The 18493-nt window shown below is 40.1% G+C and overlaps 1 long non-coding RNA gene across 1 annotated transcript; it reads left to right on the forward strand.

Annotated features, from left to right (window-relative positions):
• The first annotated feature begins 14233 nt into the window (after positions 1-14233).
• On the forward strand, positions 14234-17982 carry LOC130922643 (uncharacterized). The gene is made up of 4 exons (XR_009064555.1): positions 14234-14336; positions 17360-17439; positions 17680-17776; positions 17851-17982. It is a non-coding gene; the product is annotated as an uncharacterized LOC130922643 (long non-coding RNA).
• Positions 17983-18493: the final 511 nt, after the last annotated feature.

Here is an 18493-nt window from a genome sequence, read left to right on the forward strand (position 1 = left end):
AATAATGGGTGCGAGAAAAGTATTAATTTTCAGTTGAAATGGCATTAAAAAAGGTCTTAAAAGTCTTGAATTGAGATTTATCAATCCTGGGGGGACCCTGTACGACATACCCGATTACGTGAGTCTCATCTGCCATTTCGTCTCCAGTCGTTTTTTTTTTTTTTTTTGGTTTTGTTTTGTTTGTTTTTTTTTTGTCGCGTAAATTGTACCTTATTGGACCTCACAGTATCTTATTTTTTATTTTATTAATATGACCGTTCTACCCTTTGGCGAAACGTGTGTTTGATTATAATGTTGACTTTTGTTTTCTGATGCATGCTTTTAGCACAGGAAGCGTAGAGCATGTAGTACGCACGGGGGTGAGAGCGCATGTACACATAAAGAAGAACATATTTACGCACACGAAGAAGAGCGCATGCGCACATTTGGGGAAGAGCGCATTTTCTTTCACAAAGAAGTCACGCAGCTGAGTGAGAGAGAGAGGGGAAAGATTACAGTTTAGCTCGCTGTCTCGCTAGGATTTAGCTCAGGGGTGGGCAAACTATTCCACAAAGGGCCGCAGTTGGTGCGGGTTTTTGTTGCAACCCACTAAGAAGACACATTTTCACCAGTCTGCTGTTTTACAAGTGCAATCAGTCGATTGCAGTCAGGTGCTTCTCATTTCTGCGGAAACCTCATTGGTTATACTATCTGTGCTGGGTCAGTTGGAACAAAGACCAGGACCCACTGTGGCCCTCGAGGACCGGTTTGCCCACCCGATTTAGCTCCAACGTCTTGGCGAGGTCATTATAATGACGTATAATTAGGCCTGTCGCAATAACACATTTTTGTGTACGGTAATTTATCTCATAAATTATTGCGATATGCGTCCATGCCTCTTAAGTAAAAGACAACAATATTAATACCGCACAGAAGAAATAAAATGTCTTTTTCAAGAAAATAAATAAATAAAATTGCACTTAATAACTTAAGCATTTAGGTGAATGAAAACTTTTTGAACTTTTAACAGCACGTTTGCCGCATGCGCGCACGCACGTGCACACGAGGCGATGAATCGCAGCGGAAAATTTACCGCCTTCATTTTCATTTACCGTGCGATAAATGGAATTATTGCATATTGCGACAGGCGTACGTATAATACATGTTTTTGCATAGTTATTTTGCGATTTGGGGGTACTTAAAGGCTTAGATCCGACTTAGACGGAAATTCGGGTTACGTCGCCAGCGTAGGAACAGAACTCGTTTGTAACCTGGGGACTACCTGTATACTAAAAGTGTATCTCTTGTACTTTTACGCAGTTACACTATACTTTATAACTAGTGTTGTTAATAACGGCGTTAGAGTATAACAGCATTTCTAACGGCGTTATTGTTTTCAGTAGTGAGTAATCTAATTATGGTAATTACTTTTCCCATCTTTGCAACGCCGTTACCGTTACTGAGGACGTGAAGGAGCGTGTTCCTACTATTTGGTTGAAGCATGTTACAGCTGCCTGGGAGACAGCAGACCGGGAGAGAAGAGGAGGGAAAGGGGTGGTCACGCCATTGAAAACGCGATAATGATTGGCTAGGTGGCTCAAAACGTTAGCGTAAAATTCGCCTTCTCGTTAGCATTAGTATTTAGCGTGGCGAGCGTCATCTTAAACTTTTGGGCTACTTTAGTTTTACATACAGTTTGTCGCGTCTAGGTGGGTAAAATTAATTGAAAATAATGTGGCGTTTTCCTGCTGATTGTGCATTATCGTCATCATCAAGTAGTCGTCTTTGTAGACAATACAATATGTTCTCGCCTGTCAATGTTCGTACCAAATTGTTGGAAAGCTTTATTTATTTATTTATTTATTAATGGAGTAAGACTTTTTAGATTTGCAGAAGAAAACATTTTGAATATGTGTCGACTAAAGGTAGACGAAGACGACCACATTTTGAAATGACTAAAATATGACTGATAAGTATTTTTGTACAAAAGACAAAGACGAAAATTAGAATGGATGCCAAAAACAACACTGATGGCGATAGACAGCCAATCCATTTGAAGGTGGAAGGTTGACAGCGAAACTTCAAATGGATTGGATGTCTACTGAAGGTAGACATTGAATCTGGAAGGTTGACAGCGAAACTTCAAATGGATTGGATGTCTACTACTGACAAACTAAATTAGCAGCAGAGTGATGAGAGCCACATAATCGGACATCTATCAATGTCAATGGCACTGAAAGAGTTAATATTGCGGCCTTTATGTGGTCAAGTTTTTTTCATTTGCCCTAAAATTTTCTTGAATTGCGTATCCATGAACCTTGTGTGAACCTAGAGCAAAGGCAGTAGATTTAGAGCCTCACCTGCCTATTGAAAAATATATCTACAGTACGTACCTAAAAAAGGGGTCACGGTTCTGTGTGGGATCAGTACAACATAAAAAACAAAGGCTTTTTCTCACAGCATTTGAAAGTTAAAGTTTGTAAACCATTATACTCTTATATAGGTTAATTTTTATAAAGAAATGCAAAAGTGTGACCTTCGTTTTTTGGGGGGGGTGAAAGATGTTATGAAAGGTGTTATGGAATGTATCATGTGATAACGTGGAACATGAAAAGTAACGTCATTTATGTTGCTGAGTGACTAATTACTCTCACAATGAGGTATCTGAATTACTAACTCAATTACTTTTTGGGAGAAATTCATTAGAAGAAATTTGTAACTAATTACATTTTTTAAGTAAGATTAACAACACTGTTTAGAACATGTCCGTCCAATTAAATGCCGTATAACTACAAATTTAGTTTTCTTACTACCTAGAACACAGAAAAAAACAAATATATTTTATTCTAATAATAAACAAGACAAAATGAAGTGGGGGGAGGATGTTTTGTAATCTCACAAAAAATGAAACCTTGCCTCTACAATTGAGATGATTGTTAAATCATTATTTTATTACTTTTAGGGGGTGGAAGCACAATTTTATTTGGTTAAATTCATGCAGTTATGCAGCCTGTATTATTCTATAATAATACTACGTAGTGTATTACTGTACTTATGTCAATTGTTCTGGTTTCTGCTCTCTTTTACTTTTAATCCTCATTTGGAAAAACATATTTCCTAACTTTCGACTTACTTAGTCATCACTGGTTACTTTGTTCAACCTATACTTACAATTTCAGAAAAACTTTTATGGTAACTTCAGTAGCAATTTTAACTGACTGAAATTAGCTCTGGAACTTGATTTAAAAATCAAAATCAAGATTGTGGTAAATTCAAATGCTCTAGCAGGCCAGGCAGGGAGAAGCTCTGGCAGCCGCTCGGATCGTTATAACCAACGAGTTCATAAATGTCATTTTGTTCAGATTTTGAGCTGAACAAGAACAAATAAAAAGTGTCTCCTGGCTTGAAATGATAGAATTGACAGTGAATACTCTTAAGCACTCCCCTAATAAACACTTAAGAGAATTTACATGAGGGGCTATGATCAATAATGGCATCTCTGGTGACGCAGCAGACAGTCTTGATCACACGTTTGTGAATGCAATACCTTGAAGAATAGCAAAAATTGTCTCCTCCATAATCATAAGCTGTCAAAAATGCAACAAGAGCCTCCGAGTTGAGCTTGTGATCATTGTGGAAGCCCAGGTCTGCTGAGGTTTGCGTGACATTTTTAAGTCCTCCTTTTCTCTCTCTCCCCTTTTTGAGCGATTATCTCAGAGGTACGGCGCACATTAAATGGCTGAGTTAACCTTAACACATGTAAAAACCATTACGGCTATTGACGACAGACGCGTGTAATCCCACGGTTTGATATTGACACCTCGTGATCAAATGCTAAGCTCCGTTAGCAGATAGCCGCTGGCTCTCTGGGGGAGACGGGCGTAGACAGGCAAATGAAGCAGAGCCAGATTGATGAGAAATGAGTGCTCGGCATTGTGCACAAGTGTGTAAGGGATACTGCCCAGCCAATCAATGAATACTTAAAGTGGAACCAATTCTTGTTCCACTTGGGCTTTGGGCCCCTTCATTTTCATACGCGCCGAGGTCTGCATGGCTAATTAGCAGCATGGAAAATGGATGCTAAGCCACGCCAAATTAAATCTTAGTTCATTAGATATAAGCTCTTTAAAGATTGAAAGAAAATATTTGAATTTTTAAAAAGTTTCAACGTTGCCGTGTCCTCATTAAAAATGGGACGTCGCAACGTGCAGGGAGGAAGTGGGGAAATGTCTTTCTTTGTGCGGATGAATAATCCAACCAATATGAAATATTAAGTCACTATTTTACCCTGTGTTTCTCCTCAGGCTGTAGTGATAGGCTGGATAATAGAAGGCTTCTGCTTTGAATAAAATACAGAGGTGCATGAAGGGGAAGCTCAACTATCTGGAGGCGAGCGCACTTCTGAATTACATTGTAAATATATTCATTATTCCACGCGCGCGCACACAGAGAGCGAGGCATTGTTGATAGACGTCAGTTTCAAGTCAAGCGGTAAATAAATAAAAGCTTTTATTTTCTGCTAGAAACTGGAAGAAAAAAAAATCTCACCGAACTTCGGGTTTTTAATTTTTAACTATGTTTACTGCCTGGATGGACTTTGAGATGGATCACAGTATCAGGTACACCTGCTGATATGATCCTATTTAATCTGAAATTGTGCTCACTTTTGACACTCTGTGTATAAATACACAATTAAGAAAACTTCTTTAACTCTTCGGCAGCCAGTGACGGCAATAGATGCCCAATCCATTTGGAAGGAATCTGACCTTTTAGCCAGATTGCCGGAATCACGCCAGCCGAACGACCGCAGCCGCGCTAACGCAATTCCAATGACCCGGGCCGGCAGAAATCCGCACCCGGCCAAAAGGCCAAACTCCGCAAACGCGCGTTCACAAAAGTTATAACCTTTTGTACTGACTCCATTTTGAAAGCTTGAATAAGGCTTCGAAACACAAGTTGACCATTTACTCCAAGTCCGCAGCAATCATACAGCACAGAGAGACCCAGACGAGGAGGCAAACTGGATCCAGGGTCACCATATCATAAGTCAACAAAAGATTCCTAAGGCATTGTTGATAGACGTCAGTTTCAAGTCAAGCGGTAAATAAATAAAAGCTTTCATTTTCTGCTAGAAACTGGAAGAAGAAAAAAAAAATCTCACCGAACTTCAGGTTTTTAATTTTTAACTAGTCAACACAAGATTCCCGAGAAAAAAACACAAGGATTAGTTAAACAATCAGTCTTTTAAAGGCTCTGGTTAGGCGGACTGTGGTCTGGGTGTGTTTGGGCATTGTTTAGGATTAATGTCTGTTGGATAGGAGATTTTGGGCCTTACTGTTGTCAGGGCAACGAGAGAGGATTCTTTTTTATCATCAGCGCCATGTGAGTGATGAGTGTTCACTTCTTGGTCGCGGGTTCCTCCGTATCAGATGTTCCTTGTGGCAAGACAAGATGTCCCGCCATTTGTTCTGGACTGTCCAGAAGAGTTGATTGCGGGATTTGTTGGTGCAGACGTGGGCTTGTAGATGTCTTGCCTATCACTTGCTTGTCAGGGTCAATCTTGCTCAGTCAGCTGCATGACGAGCGTTGGGCTTCCTTGGTCAGAAGGCGTCCTGTATCTGTTCTGCCCTTATCTGCCGGTTGTCTTGGTGCTGCAAATTCTAATAATTTTAAGTCCAACTGTTCATAATATCAAATATATTCTGCTTGTTTTTCTTAAACTATGATATAAATTATATATATCGGGTTTGTTAGAATAATACAAACAGTCAAACAGTAAATATGAGAAAAGATACTATTTCCTGATTGAGTATATTAAGTGTATTAGAGTAATACTATAGAATTTAAACCAGTCAGTGGCAGTGAATGGGTAAATATTTTTGCTCACTTGCCATTTATGTCATGATAACAAGTGATTTGTAACAATAGTCTGCTCTAATACGTGTACGTAGTTCTGTAGGGCTAGTGGGTGCACAAAAGAATCACTACCAATTAGAGGCGTGCGAAATTTCCGATTCTTAGATTATTCGCAATTCGGCCGTGGAAGATTCGAGAACGATTCACAAATATCCAAATTCCGATTATTGAATTATACCAGGTAAAGCGGAAGTAAAACACAGTCAGCGCGGTCTTTGGGACGCAATGAGGAACGGACCGAGAGTAAATATCATGTTCAACTCATGTCGCTAGATAAAAAAACAATCATACCTGACTACGGCCGACAGCAGCTACAAACAACGCCCAGTTGCTAGTGGCTACAAACATACGGCTACAGTAGATATCATATGTAGCCTATGTAGAACTAGATGCAAAATGAAAGACGACGTCGGTGTTAAAACATGTAATATTGAACAGAGATGCGAAATGACAGACTTTCCGGCGTAAGTAAACAGCCGCCATCTTAAAGCAGTAGACCTCTCTAGAAGGCTCTGTTGTAGCGAACCTAATTAACTTTTTATCTAAAACACTCCTAAATCGGCAGAATCTTGTCTTGAATCTATCTTTACGTGATGAAATAGTTTTAAAACTTTGACAAAAGTAGACAGAAGGGAAATTATAAAATAACAGGAGTAATTTTAACAACTTTAACAGTTGATTCACAACATTAAATTAATTGAATGTTGTTTAAAGCTGCTGATACAGATTGGGGACTGGAGTTTTTTTATTTACTGTTATTTTTGTATATTTGTTTACTGTTATATGTTAACTTGATACTGAAGTAGTAGTTTGGTTTAGCCTGAGAGGATTTTTGAACAATTTTGGAACTAATGCACAAAACATTAAAAAAAGAAAAAAAAGGAGGGGGGTGCATCAATAATCGTTTTATAATTGAATCGGAGCCTCTGAATCGTAATCGAATCGTTAGGTGCCCAAAGATTCCCAGCTCTACTACCAATGTACTGTTGGTTTGAAGTAAAAGATGTAAGAATTATGAAAATATCTGTTTTCTTCAAACGTTAGTCATGTATGTGTCTGACTAAAGAAGAATAAAGAAGGTATCACTCTAATAATTTATTTTATTAGGAAAAATAATTTATTGTATTAAAATTGGAAATAAATCAATTCTAATGCAAATGGATGACTTAATATTTTATTGCTAACTTATTCAAACTGATTTTCCTTCCTTTCAGTCACAGTGAATTTATTTTGTCATGATTTTTTACCGTATGTATTGGCCTTATGGTACCTGCGGTCCCACATGCAAGTGTGACATTGGAGTCAACTCGCGCCATTTAACTGCCATGATTCCGTGATGGCCGAAGCAGATGTTTGGCGGCGACTCGCCGACGTCTCCTAACTGCCACTTTCTCGCACGGCGTGAAAGGAAACAAATTAAAACCTACCTCAATTTGTCTATAAAATGCTAACGTGGAGAACATTCACTTTGCAGACTCGTCTGAGGAACACAGTGTCTGCATTATAGATTGAAACCTATCAAGTTGACTTTGCATGAATAACTTTCTTTCGCCTTGTTCTGTCTTCCGCCGTCGCGTTGTAAAATCGGCGAACTCGGAGGCCACCTTGTCGTAGGAGTTTTTACACTGTGTCCATTGTGTAACAGCTGTAAAACACGCTCCAAATTATTAACTCCACATGCCTGCACCGCTGATGAACTGGAATCCCAGAACAACCTTTGGATTTTGGCCAATAACCTTGGAGGGAGACGCTGATTGAGAACAGGACTGCATATCCAGGTCAGTTGTGGTACACGCGCTGCTGAGAGAGGGATGTGTGACCAATTCGAGGGTGTGGTGATGCTCTTTGAATCATCTGTTTTGGATACCGTCATGTCAAAGCTGTTAGGCAAACCACAACTAACAAAACACTTGAAGGGGGTGAGAGGCTCTGAAAAACGCGAGGAAAATTATGATCCCCTCAATGAGGAATGGGAATGCTAAGCGAGGCCAAAAAAAGCAATAAACAGAGGTACCTGTGCTTTCACCAGTGGGAATACATTGCAATATTTCATCCACATACAGGGGTTGAAAACAATCACTTCCAAAACTTTGACTAGTTCAGATTTGAAACATTCTGTACTGTAAATGACCTAAATAGAAAAACAATATATTGAATTTATCCTGTCAGCAAGCCTTCAATCGGTTACCATTGACGGCGATCATTTTGATTTCGGTGGTTTGACAGTGAATGATCACGTTTCAGTGCCATTGACAGCAATAGATGTTCAATCCATTTCAAAATGGGAGGTGCTGACGGAGGACGGCCACTACCAACCCTCCCAGTCAAAGTGAAATGGACGTCAATCGCTGTTAATGATGCCAACTAGTTAAAAACAGGTGCATAAAATTTTTTTTAAAAACTACCTTAAAACTCCAAAAGAGATTTGCTTTCGCATACATTAAACCTTAAGTGAAATCTTATTTATTTATATTTGTTCTTGTTTTTTTGTTTTTTAATTCATCCAAACTATTTCCCATATTTTGTTATTTTTGTCATTAGTTATTTTCATTTCAACAGGTTTTCACCTTAATCCTGGTATATGATTGAGTGCAACTCAAGATCTCTCAAAAATTATGGCTTTTTGTGCTAAGTAACAATTTTCCATTAAATGTTTGGGGGACCGCAAGCAAAGCCAATCTTAAGAAATCAATTTAAAACCAACAATATGGTAATAGAAATTGGTTTTTAACATCGAAGTATAACATACTGTAAGAGTAGATGTTTCTTGCTTGACTCAATATTTTAAAAAAAAAAATAAATAAATAAATTTTTTTTTGGAATATGGGCTCTTTGACGCGCAAATAATGCACAAAACCAAATAAACTGTACAAAATGGAAACCAAACAAAAAAAAAAACTGAAAAAAGATAAGAATGAATAATGATAATACAATATCCAAAAGACTGTCCATTTCATTACTATTATTACTATTAATATTATTATATTATCTGCCTGAATAGACGCAAATCTCAACTTCGCTGTGACGTCTTTCAGCAATGATGTGACACCCAAAACCCAGGAGTGACTGTGTCTCTTTCCCCGCAGGAGGAACAAGCGAGATGATTTGTTGAGGGGCCCCCGGGAGTCAGCGAGCGCGCCTTGAAAACAGGTGGTGCAACATCACGCCGCGGCGTGCCTTCAGGGAATATTTGTACATGTTCAGGAAATGCAGGAAAAACAAAACACATCCACAACGTGGCAGATAGACAGACGCAAAATGCCACTTACGCTACGGTGTAGACAGGGAGGATGCCGTTAACTCCTAACGTATTCCCTCCAAAATGTCACTGTGTCTAATTTGAATGCTTCATGTATTCTTTAACTCATTCAATTCAAAAAAAGACAACCCCTTTAACACCGGCCTTAATATTATTTGTCCAACAAATCTAGCGAAATTTAAAAAGTGTCTTCCTTCGTACACCAGGAGGGGGGAAAAAAAAACTTTAATTTTTCTCTTCATTATTAATCAGCATTAAAAATTCACACGGTTTTGGATTTATGACAGTTTCTAACTAAACTGATGCTTCCATACTTGAATTTTAGTCATTTGGGACACTTTCATAATTAAAACACGGGTTTCATTCTTAGCAGCTATAAAAATAGTTGTGAACAGCTATTGCTGATAAAATTAACCCTTGTTTAGTGATATAAAGCCACACATTATTAGTGATGTAAATTGATAGAATGTACTTCAGTCATATCTAGGCATGTGCCGGCATGAGATTTTGACGGTATGATAACCTTAAGCAAAAATTCCGCGGTTTCACGGTGTCACGGTACAGTATTGCAATTATAGCTTTAAAATGTGTTATTTTGAGATGTATGGGTTAAAAAATACTGTTTTCCATTGAAGACGATTTTTTGATTTTTCACAACATATTTGCTAATTGGTAGATGTTAACAACGGCGGAAGACTTTACAAAAGTAGGGTAATGGTAGAGAGGAAACTAGTCAGCTGTCTTTGCAGGATATCTAGCCATGTTATGTGTCTTGGTAACAAGCTTACATTATAGTATTTGTTTCAGCATCGCTAGACACACTAAAGCAGCTTGAGTGAAGTCTTGTAGCTGGTGGGAAACGTTCTTGACAGCGTTTACTTACCTTAAATTTTGTCTAAAGGGACGGATGACGATCATGTAATTGTAAAATCATGTTGGAGGTGTTCCTGCATGTCAGCTGTCCTTCCTCCTCTAAGCTGCGGCCGTCTGTTTCTTTTCAATAGCCGAAGTACTCCCATACTAGCGACTTTGTCTGTTTTTGAGCGAGGGAAAAGCTCAGGTGGAGCGTCACTAGTCACGTTTACTTGCTGACTTTTATTCATACCGATTCAAATCATTCCGAATGGAAATTTCAGATCAGCTGTTTACATGTCACTTCATCTATTCCGATCCAGCGTTTACATGTGACTGCCTTTATTCCGAAAGGACGTTTGACAACTGCCGTCTGACATGCGCAGATTAATCAAAACAAAGCGTCACGTTGCAAAACATGGAGATCGATCGTCGGAGTGCTGCTGTTTTAACTTTAACCCACTTGTTGTGTTTGTGGGGTCGTATCCGCTTCTGCTGTTTTGCTCTTTTGCCTTGTAGTAGCCGGTTTTCCACCGGTTTCTAATCTGGTCAACGCTCCGGTCTATTCCGGCTTCGTGTAACCTCTCGTGAACTTTTTTAAATAGTTCACTGTTCCTCGTTTTACACCGTCTAAGCGAGCAATTATATTCAATTCTTTTAAAGTTTGAATTAAATACAATCTTTCCGCCGGACTCCAATTAGGTGCGCTGTGCTTGGAAGCCATGTTGCAAGTGATGTTACTTACGTCACAAAGTGACATCACCACGTCAGTACGGAGCATGTGCAGAAAGAACGCAACCAGACACCATTCCGCTTCCCTGTTTACATGATATAATTTTACTTCTAATCGGTTTGGGAAAAGGAATATTCCACCCCTGTGAATTGGAATGAAATTCCATTCGGTTTGGGCCTGTTCATTCCGAATGAGGTGTTTATATGGAACACATTTATTCGGTTTGAACAAATATTCCGATTGTAATTGGAATATTTGGCTCCATGTAAACGTGGCAACTGACAGACACAAGGACAGAGCAACAACTGAAAGGGGATGGGTGAGCACTGCAGTGCCAAGCCACGGATTTCTCGCTACATTTTTGGGACCTCTAAAATAGCTGATATCGTAACTACGGTATGACAAAACATTAGTTTTGAAACCGTGACATTTTCATACCACGATATACCTTAAAACCGGTAACCATGCACATGCCTAGTCACATCACTAATAATGTTTACTTGATGCACACATGGTGAAATGTCACTGATTGAGAGGTGTTTTGTTCATGTTATTGTTGATAGACAAATACGCATATACAGGGTGACCCAAAAAAAAGTTTACACTCAGATGACTGCTTGTTTAAAAGCCATTGAAACATATCTGAATAGGTTGTCATGCTTAAGTGATTCATTAAGGTCACACAATGCAGCTGGTAATCTCTCGTCTCTACAATTCCTGTGCTTCTGCTGAAAATGAAGAAAACTTTAGCTGTACCTGAATTGCTGCGTGCCGGTCTGACACCTACTGAGATTGCAGCAAATCTGAGAATATCCAGATGTGCAGTCTACAAAATTAAAAAGAAGCTGAAAGATACTGGAACAGTCTCACGAAAACCTGGGTCTGGAAGTGCCCGATCTGTGGGGACCAAAAAGTTGATTGACAAGGTGATATGTGGCCACCCAGAGTCCAGATCTCAATCCCCTGGATGATAGCATATAGGCAACTGTGGAGGACAGTGCCTGTAAGAAGACACAAACTTCTGTGGCAGCCTTGGAGAGGTCCATTGTTAGATCTTGGGAAAAGATAACAGCATCCAACATAAAGAAGACCTGTCAAGCGTTCCGCAGGCGCCTGGAGGCTGTTGTGACACTTAAGGGAGGACACATTGAAAAATAGAGTGTACTGTACATGTTCTTTACAATAGTGTATAATTTGTGATTAAATTCTAATTCTAAGCTGAATAAACATGGCATTTAAATTGTAATATGGCAGTGTAAACTTTTTTTTGGGTCACCCTGTACTTTACTTCTACTATCTACCAAAGCACATGCTGTACTTCTACTTTTACAAATTTATATAAAGTGAGGAAAATAAGTATTTGACCACCCTGCAAGTTTGCAAGTTCTCCCACTTAGAAATGATGGGCAGGTTTGAAATTTTCTTGGTAGGTGTTTATCCACTGTGAAAGACAATCTAAAGCAGGGGTCCCCAAACTACGGCCCGGCCCGCCTCCACATTTGGTCCGCCCCCCTGAACAATACCAGAGAGCATTTTGATTTTTTTCTTTGTTTTCCCCAATAATGTTATTTATTTCCTGGCTTTTTTCTGTGAAGAACCCAGAGAGGGTTATTTGGTTATTATCTATTTAATTAATAGTGTTAATGTAGGCAGGCCCCATTGCATGTTTGTGCTTTAGTTTAATTGTTACTACGCTGGCCCTTTAAGAAAAGCGACGCGCGCACGAGTCCCTTTTAGTGACGAGATTTGTCGTTCACTTGAGCAAACGAATCCATTCCGGTTCGTTCAGTAAAAAGATTCGTTCAAACAAATCGTTCAACGAATCGTTCGCCCCCCTCATCTCCCTCCCCGCCCAAACGAATCGTTCGGTTACTGAACGGGAAGTGACGTTGCCGAACGAATCACCAAAGACCGCTTCGCAGTATAACTGAACGGGAAGTGACATTGCTTGGTCCCTCCCTCTCTTGCACATTGACCACTCGTCGTAGTTTCAGAAATGAGTGACAGGCGATATCATTCTGCTCTCAGAGACAGCCTCGTCTCCCTCCCGCTGCTGCAAAAGCGAGGGAGAACTTCCGCGTCGTCTGTCCTAGTTCTATGGGCTCAAAGTCATGGCTCGTGCTTGCATTTCGAATTAGGACACGGTTAAACATTTTCCTTTTGAGGGGGAAGTCGGGGTTTGGGGTCGGGGGCGCACGGACTTTCTTTAGCATGATCTTGCTCACATATACAATGCTGCTGCTAACAGCCAACGCGGCATGCCTGCTGTCACGAAAATAAAAATAAATCGAAAGTTTAATTTCTAATTATGGAACGGCCAACACATCATATTAACCTCTCGCTCTGTTGTATTTTTGTTTTTTATTATTAAGATGATCGTTTTGAATTTTTGCACTGGTATTAATAAATAAAATAATCCGGTCAGCTCCCCTGTCGTCCCCGCATCTCAGATCGTCAAATGCTGACGAGAAATAATTGTTTGCTTTATGATTTCGCCTTTCTACTCTCATTAGTCTGTTAAGAAAAATGTAGACATATTGCGACATCTCCCGTGTCCGCGCGCTTTGTTTTTGGGGCGCTTGAGTAGCACATGATGGACGGATTGACATAATTTGTCAAACCAACCGACACCCTCTGACACGAAAAAAAAAAAAAAAAAAACACTCGGAAAAAAATTGACATGTATATACAGTTTCATTGCAAATCAGTATTATGGTGATCATACTAAATATTATTTTTTTTCTGTGCACATATGAGGTACATATCGCTGCCATGAAGCCTCCATATAGTGACAGTTCTCTGCACGCTTCACTGCCGTCACGCGACCGCAGCTCAGGTTTTGCTTGCCTCGTAGCTGCGCGTGTTTTAAATTACTGTAAATTTGATAGTATATCGTCATAGGCACAGTCCCGAGTCTGTTGAGAAAAGTAGAACACTAAACCATGCTCGCTAGATTTGTGTGGTGTTTTTGTCTTTTTGAGCAGCATTTGATAGGCTCCACGTTAACAAATATGTGACAAAGTCGTTTCCTTTCATTTTATGACTCGTTCACCGCATAGTCATTACTGGAAAGTCAAGTTAGCAGCAAGCTAGGTCAGGAACCGGAGGACCGAATCACTGAACGGGAAGTGACAAAACTCAGTCTTTCCCCCCTGCCTGCACGCTGGCTGCTTATTGGCCACACGTGGAAATGAGTGACATACGCCATGATTCTGTTTCCGCTCCCTCCCCTGCCCGCGATGAGGCTGGCGTCTGATTGGTCGTGTGCGATGTCAGAAGACGCTGCCGCTTGCTCAACGCCCTCCCACGCAGCGAACAAGCGCCACCAACTTCATAGAACGAATCAGTGCAGATGGTGATTAGTTCGGTCTCGTTCACCCAAACAATTCGTTCAAAAAGAACGAATCGTTCGCGACCGATACAACACTAGTCCCTTTCTCTTCTCCCTTCAATGGCGCGCACGAGTTACTGTCTCTCCTCCCTTCACTGGAGGTCTAAATGAGAGGAGTCACTCTTTCCTCCGTTCATTGCCTGTGGTTCGTTCCTCAAGCTGCCGTCCTGTTTAGTGACAATCCAAGAGTTGTGTGTGAATGAGAGGTGGGTATATTGTTGAAGTGTGCCTTGGCAGTGCATAAACACGTTTGGCAGATGAGTTACCTGCTTAAGGTCCCCTGTATTCGTTAGCCGCCACGAGCTAACCGCTAGCCGCCACGTGCTAACCGTTAGCCGCTCGCGCTAATCGCTAATGCTAATCGTTGGCCCCTTTGGCTACATGGTGTAGGCTGAATTTTGTTTGTTGCCAATTCACTTATCTAAATTGTTATTTTCCTGCTTAATGTGTATGCTCATTATTGTGAATGATTAGCATTGTATGCATTATGTATGCAGTGTATTTCATTTATATTTAATGATGTTCCTGTTAATTTAGATATGTTTATATATATATATACATATACATATATATATATATATATATATATATATATATATATATATATATGTATATATATATATATATATATATTATATTATATTATTGACATGCTATATTGTTATCTTGTATTCACAGAAACCATAATACAACAAAATAAATCTCATACGCCTTTCATCATCATTAAAGGAAACAAACAAATCCTGAAGGTCCCCTGTTGATTCTCTGGTCGGAGTCACAACTCCATAGCGTCGCCGGCTTTATACCACACACCCACAGAGGGATCCCCAGTCAAATGAACCCTCTTTTTCAGTAATTATTATTATATAATTTTATTTTATTTACTTTTGTTCCGTGAAGAATCCAAAAAGGGTTATTTGATTGTGGCTTTCTGAAAAACAATACATTTTTACATTCAGGCATTTCTGCAATCGTCACACTTTTTCTGTTACAAACTGACCCTGGCCCCTCATCAGAGAAGGGAAAAGTTATGTGGCCCCCACAGGAAAAAAGTTTGGGGACCCCTGATCTAAAGAAAAAAAATACAGAAATCACAGTGTATTATTTTTTTTAACAATTTGTTTGTATTACTGTATGCTGCTGCAAATACAGTAAGTATTTGAATACCTGTCTATTAGCGAGAATTGTGAGCCTCGATGACCTGTTAGTTGTCTTTAAAAAGTCCAATGAATAAGTGGAGTGGTGGTGGACTTTTTCAGTCTGAGGTCTTGACCTGTTTGAGGCGGTTAGCTGCATATAAACACCTGTCCACCCTATACAATCAGGAGGACTCCAATTCTTTTCATGGTCAAAACCAAAGAGCTGTCCAAAGACAGAGACAGAATTGTATACCTCTACAAGGCTGGACAGGGTTACGGGCCAATTGCCAAGCAACTCTGAGATATAAGAAATTATTATGAGAAAATGGAAGAAGCCAAACATGCCTGTCAATATCCCTCGGACTTTAGCTCCATGCAAGATCTACCTCGTAGGGTCTCAATGATCCTATGAATGGCGAGGAATCAACCAAGAACTACACAGGACGAGCTGGTCAGTGACCTGAAAGGAGCTGGGACTACCATTTCTAAAGTTACTGGTGGTAATACACTAAGACATCATGGTTTAAGATCATGCATGGCACGGAAGGTTCCCCTGCTTAAACCAGCACATGTCCAGACCCGTTTTAAGTTTGCCAATGAGCATTTGGATGATCCAGAGGAGTCATGGGAGAAAGTCGTGGTCATATGAGATCAAAATGGAACTTTTTGGTCTATTCCACTCATAGTGTTTGGAGGAAGAAGAATGATGAGTACCATCTCAAAAACACCATCCCTCCTGTGAAGTATGGTGGTGGTAGCATTATACTTTCGGGGTGTTTTTCTGCATATTGGACAAGACGACCACACTGTATTAAGGAAAGGATGACCAGTGCTAAGTTTTGTGAGATTTTGGGGAATAACCTCCTTCCCTCAGTTAGAGCATTGGAAATGGGTCATTACTGGGTCTATCAACATGACAATGGCCCGAAGCAGACAGCCAAAATAACCAAGGCATGGCATCGAAAACACATATCAAGATTCTGGAGGGGCTTAGCCAATCTCCAGAACTAAACACATTAGAAAATCTTTGGAGGAAGCTCAAACTATGTTTTCTCAGTGATAGTCCAGAACCCCGATTGATCTACTGAAGATTTGTGTGGAGCAGGGGTGCAAAATCCCTGCTGCAGTCTGTGCAAACCTGGTGACAAGTTACAGGACCAGTAGCAAATATTGACATTGATTTTCTCAGGTGTTCGAATACCTTAGGGTTTGGTCAAGACAACTAACAGGTCATTGAGGCCCACAATTCTAGCTAGTAGACAGGTGTTCAAATACTTATTTGCAGCAGTACAATACAAATAAATTGCTAAAAAAAAAAATCATACACTGTGATTTCTGAATTTTTTTTAGATTGTCTCTCACAGTGGACAAGCACCTACCATGAAAATTTCAAACCTGCCCATTATTTTTTAGTGGGATGGTAATTGCAAGGTGTTCAAATACTTATTTTTCTCAACGTAATTTTAGTGCTGCAACGATTAATTAACTCGAGTGTTCTCTTACAAAAAAAAAGATTCAAATTAAATTTTGCTGCTTCGAGTATTCGTTTCAGTTAAGTGGCGTTGTAATGGTTTATTTTGAAAGTGTTTGGATTTAGTTTTATTGATTTGGGTGGATACACTGCCTTCTAGTCTGCCTCATTCCACATGGCTGAATCCAAGTGCTCCCTGTTAAGACCAACATAAGCTAAGTTTTTGTTTGAGGTAATTTTTTTTTTTTTTTTTTAAATACATTCGTAATTTAGTTTATAGATATATTTAGTTTTTGTGGGAATATGTGTCTGAACCATTTGTTTAGAGCACTATAAAAAAAGTTAGTTTATAGCATTTAAACTAGCGGACTTTTGCTATGTAAGTTAGCCAATTGTTCTTTTGTTGTACATAGATCCTCATTTATTATACCGTTTGAGGCTCAGCTCAGGTAATTTAATTTTTCATGTTCCTTATCCGATTACTCGATTATTCGAACTAATGGTTCATCAATTAATCGACTACTAAAATAATCGATAGCTGCAGCCCTACATAATTTATTCGTGTATATAATGCTTCAGATAATTATTGTATTTTTCATGAATTATGTTGGGATACAAGAAATGTTGGCAACAGCTCGACTGGCCATCACTTCAGAGTGGCTCTGGATCTTCACCCAGGCTTGCTGATTATGTCATCGGGTAAGAAAACTCTACTTGTTATTTTGTAAATTTGCCCTTACTTGACAGTGGCTTGTCACACACATTTTCTGAATAGGCAGATGATAAAAGGTTTCTTTGGTTGCTCTGTTTCACACTTGAGAGGGCAGGCTTGCCAGTGACGATTTGTACACATGTCATTAAAAACGCCATTTTCCATAATATGTCCCCTTTCAAGTACTTACATTGATGAATGTTGTGATTTTTCCCTCTCCTATTCAGTGTCGTTTACAGTTGGACAAGAACAATTTCTTCCTTATGACAGATGGCTCTAAAATGTATTAGCAGAGAGTGCGACTGTCAATCCTGCTGCCCAAAGGTCCTTACATGTCTTTTTTTCCTCCTCCCAGTCTTGAAAAATGATGTAATCAAGTCGTCCTTCCTTTCTACCAGCGCTCCATCCATCCTCTCTACAGGCCTGGCGGTCCCTTTGGCCTTGCTCTGGATCAAGTCCCCCCACAAGGCCCCCCCTGACCCCGTTAGAGGTGCATGATGGGCGGCCCTGTCACCTCAAATGGCTGCCCGGGTCCGGCGCGAGACTCACCCCTCACTGTGAGTAAACCTCTGTGTTATTTCGGTTTTATGGGCTACGGCTGGATAACTCTGCGGAATGAATGTGGACAACTTAGTTATTGTCACGCGGGGGAAGGAGTCGATGCCGTTACGCGAGCGCAAAAACGGCTTTCGATTGAACGCTATGAAAAGTTATGTGGCATGAGGAAACCAAAGCGCCGCTCAGTTGAGGCTGACCAGCGCCCGGTAGCAAACCCCGGTTTTATCCCGAAGACAGCGTTCAAAGGGGTTATTTAAATTTCAAGGCAGACGAATGCCTCGTATGTGATGTGTTGCTTCAGTTGTGGAGAGCGGCGCCTTTGATGGCGAGGAGAGAGGGGAAGACGGCGGCTTTGTTATTGAAGTAAAGAATAATAAGGCCACTGCATGTTGGGCTGTGTACAGAGACCTTGATATCAATCCAATGCACTATGCATGGCCCCCGCGCAACAAGCAGCCAGACAGGAAAGCGTGTGCCTTTTGA

Source organism: Corythoichthys intestinalis, chromosome 10 (genome assembly GCF_030265065.1).
Source record: "Corythoichthys intestinalis isolate RoL2023-P3 chromosome 10, ASM3026506v1, whole genome shotgun sequence".
In the NCBI taxonomy this organism is placed as follows: domain Eukaryota; kingdom Metazoa; phylum Chordata; class Actinopteri; order Syngnathiformes; family Syngnathidae; genus Corythoichthys; species Corythoichthys intestinalis.